This window comes from Pipistrellus kuhlii, unplaced genomic scaffold (assembly GCF_014108245.1).
Source record: "Pipistrellus kuhlii isolate mPipKuh1 unplaced genomic scaffold, mPipKuh1.p scaffold_m20_p_14, whole genome shotgun sequence".
Lineage (NCBI taxonomy): Eukaryota > Metazoa > Chordata > Mammalia > Chiroptera > Vespertilionidae > Pipistrellus > Pipistrellus kuhlii.
The window spans coordinates 45,149,517-45,153,800 of record NW_023425449.1 but is presented as its reverse complement, the minus strand read 5'-3'; positions in this window follow the sequence as shown (position 1 = coordinate 45,153,800).

Below are 4,284 nucleotides of genomic sequence, written 5' to 3'. Positions count from 1 at the left end.
AGCTAAAAGTGATGGTGAGCAGACTCATGCAGGAGACTGTGTGCCACTGGGTAGCTACGTTCTGCATCTTAGATGCTGACTGAGGACACAAACTGTCACAAAATCCTCATCGTCAGAGCCACTTCTGAAGGCCCCGCCCAGGAGCTGGACTGAAGCAGGCGAACAGCAAAGGGCTTCAGGGCCAGTGAGTGAGAGCGCTAAGGCCGAGGAACAGGAAGAGAAACCTCAGTGACCAGGTGTGGTCATTACAGTGACCATGTCTGGGTGTCTGGAGAGGAGGAGGATGCTAGGGACAGGGAGAATTAGCCAAAAGAAAGAGAGGAAGTCAAGACAGGAATGAGGGCAGACCAAAAATGGTCAGAGGAAGCATACGGGGGATGGGGTGGGGGGTGGGGGGAAGGCTGGGAAATTTCATAAAACAATAAAAATGCATGGACTTTATTTTATTTATTTTTTTGAAACATAAGACAACTACGACACTGGACAGATTTGGGTCATACTGATGAGTCCTACAAGACAGGACAAAATGTACTTTAAAAACATTGCAGCCTTTACTGCCTGTGTCTTCAGTGAAACTAAACGCACCTGCACATTCCAGAAAGCAGCCTTGCCGAGTGCACACCTGCTCTGGAGGAAGAGTCTCCCAAGGAGAACACCAGAAGAGATCTCGCTGGCGTTTCAAAAACAAGAGGTGTCTATCCTGCTGACTCAGACAGGCAGCAGCAGGCAGTGTACTTTCACCAGAAAAGGCATTTTGCATGAGAAGAAGCTGAAAGATACTCTGGAGAAAACCAACATTTGATTGTCTTAGACACAGAGGTATACCAGCTTCTTCTCATGCAGTGGTGTGGGTGTTGAGTTAGAATTACAATTCTCTTGTTGACTTTTTTCTCCGTTTACTTGTTTTAATTTTAAAAGCCTGGTATTTAGAGGCATGGAATTTTTAAAAGTCAGGGTTATTCATTTGTTTTGTTTAAAGGTTATGCAATCAAGAGATGATGGATGCCATGAGTTGGTGATTACTAAGTCTTGGGTTCCTGCAGATGAGAAGCACTTCTAAGGCCATGTAATCCAGTGTGCTATGTATTTCTTATTGATGTGAAGTTTATATTTTGAAAACAAAATTTATTTTTCTAACAATAAAATTGAGTTTTCAAAAGCCAGATAATATAGGAGAATGGTTTTATGGTGACAAAGCATGTGGCAACACACTTTGCAAGCCTCTTACTATTGGTTTGAACACTCAAATAATATTTGCTTAGTCGTTTTTTGTACTAACACTTGTGTGGATAGACATTTGGTTAGGAATTATGCTATGAAGTGCACTGTGTGGGAGGCAGATCTGTAGTTCCCAGGTTCCCTTAGGGGCTTAGGAAACAATGACTAGGTTGCTTTCTTTTACATACTCCAAGTTCCCTCTGATAGTTTCTTCTCTCTTTTTTTCCTCTGCATTTCAGAACTCAGACCTCTGACATCATCCTACACGCATTCAGGGTTACGATATATTCATACATTAATTCTTGAACTTGAACTTTTATGAAACTAATAGAAATCTTTTGTACTCTAAATGTGTGATTAGACATTTGGTAAAAGTGATTTTAGGAAATAGCTATATAAGTGATATAACTCTTGGTATATCACTACTCTGAGAAATACTTCTATATATATGTATCTGTATCCCCCACTTCCTTCCCTTCTGGATGTCTCCCCTCAGCAAGAGAGGGGTCAGCTTTGTTAAGATCTGAAGAGATCTTAGCCCTTGGTGGGTTGACTTCTGGGTAGTGAACTATTTGTTATTTTATTCATCTAAAGCTCCAGAGAAAACAGGACAAAGATCAAACACAGGCATCCCAACTAAAAATATAACGAACAACTAGAAGGCCACTGGGCAAGAAATGAATGTTTCATGCTACCAACTTATACAGACACAAACACCCCCCGTGACAAGCCGTTCACTGCACACGCCTTTGCTGGAGACCAGCTTCAGATGCATTTATCTTTACAAATTACATGAAACCAAATGCAGAGCTCGATGGCCATCTAACTAGAGAAAAAGTTTATTACCACCTGATATACATCTCCTTTTGGCCTGCTTTCGGAGAGCATTGGCAAGTGACTTAAAAAAAATTAAACAGCATTTTTTATTAGTATTCCTTCAATCAACTGTGTTCAAAGCTCAGGAGATAAAAATAAATGTGTGAATTCCAGAAAAATGTTAATCTTTAAACTGGATACTTGTTTTTGTTACAAATAAAGATGATCTGTAATTTTTCTCTTGCCATTTGTGCAACAGAAAGTGTAACATGTTTTAAGATTCATATGAAGAAATCAATAAATATTCTTTGAACCTGATTTTAAAAATCTATTATCAAAGTATTATAGTACACTGGATGATAGCTTAAAAAGAAAAAAAGAAAGGTTGAAAATTAAAATGTAAATGCCAGACTCAAAAATACACTGCTTTCTGGAGAGAAAGAGGGATTTTATAGATAAAATTTTGCCAAAAAGTAGCATATCTGCTAATTTGCTAAACCTGGTGGAAGAGACAAAGGCTCTGTTCATAGAATTGAGTAGAATTACCAATAAATCTCAGATCTCTTCCATTTTTATTAGAATGTTGAAACATCAGACATCATAATTTTATGCTGATTTGAATGTTATGTATAATTGAAACAAAAAATCTAGAGGCTAGGGTAATGAATTGACTAGTACAACATTCAAGTAGATAAGTATAAAACATATCTAATTTCCTCCTTTACATCCTACTAGAGGCCGGTGCGTGAAATTCGTGCATGGGGGAGGAGGTCCCCTCAGCCCAACCTGCACCTTCTCCAATCCAGGACCTGACTGCTGGTTTAGGAATTGGGCCTAAACCGGCAGTCGGACATTCCTCTCACAATCTTGGACTGCTGGCTCTTAATCAGTCACTTCCTGCTGGCCAGATCGCCCCAACTGCCCCCTCCCTGCCAGTCTGGTCACTCCTTACTGCCCATCCCCGCCAGCCTGATTACCCCTTATTGCTCCCTTCTCTGGTTGACCCTAACTACACCCCCCCCCTCCCCCCCGGCAGCCTGATTGCCTCTTACTGTCCCTCCTGCTGATCTGGTCACCCCCTAAGTGCACCCCATGCTGGCCTGGTTGCCCCACACAGCCTGCTGTTCAGTGGTTTGGTTGTCCCTCACTAACCCCACTGCTGGCCTGGTTGTAGGCAGCCATCTGTGAGGGTGTGGTGGTTAATTTGCATATTACTTCTTTATAATATCAGCTATGTAAAATTTAAATGGATTCTAACAATATTCACTTGTTTCTATGAAATAAATGTATCCTATTAAAAATGCTACTTTGGTACCTAAAATAGTTACAAATTATTCATCAATGTGTAGAATCTTTTTTCAGCCTATTCAAGCCAGGCTGGGGCTGTACAACGGGTACCACCTGATGGGAAAACCTGTTATCTGACTCAGAAAATGTCCCTGAAGAAATGTGGGCTTCAGTCCTTTCTCCAGGAGACACGAACAGGGATCAGAGGAGACATCCAGAAACTCAGAAGTGGATATTTTATCCAAGTCTCAAATTTAACTAAAATAGAATCAACATGTATCATATTTAAAGATTCTCAGTATTTTAAGGTAAGACTGAAAATATAAACTGCACATTTTTTTATTAATCTTACTTTTAAAAAAAAATACATTTTAAGAACAATTTTAATAATATAAAATTTCCTAAAAATTTGAAGAAAATCAGGCACCTGTCATAAGAGCCAGGAAGGATAAACATTATTTTATTGCTGAGATCTCAAAAAAAGTTGGTTTCTTATGTCTTGGTAATGGTTATCTTGCATTAACTGCAGAATTGTTTTCCATTGCGTGTTTCCTGTTGTCTTCCTGGAAGGGTAAGGGCCCAGTCTGAAAGCACGCCTGCCTCTGCATCCACTGCTGCAGAGCTCTCTCTGCGCTCCAGCCCCACGTAGGCCTTGGAGAATCTGGGGGAAGGACAGTGAGTGTGCAGGGGACATCCTGCACATCCTTAATGTGAGGGTTTCCAGGAAGCTTTCCCCAGTCCTGGGTCAAGGTAAGGTCCTGAATGATTCTTAGACAAGTGCCTGGAGTGCTGGCAGAGGGCGCTGCTGAGTGGCATCCACATGCTGTTCAAGGCGGTGGGAGTGATAGTCTGGGGCCAGATGTGTCTGTTGCTGTCACCTGGAGCCAGGCCACTTCTCAGAGGGGCTGGAGGAAGGCCAGGTACCAGGGAGAGGCACACCTTGTTTTTTGCTTTGAAAAAAAA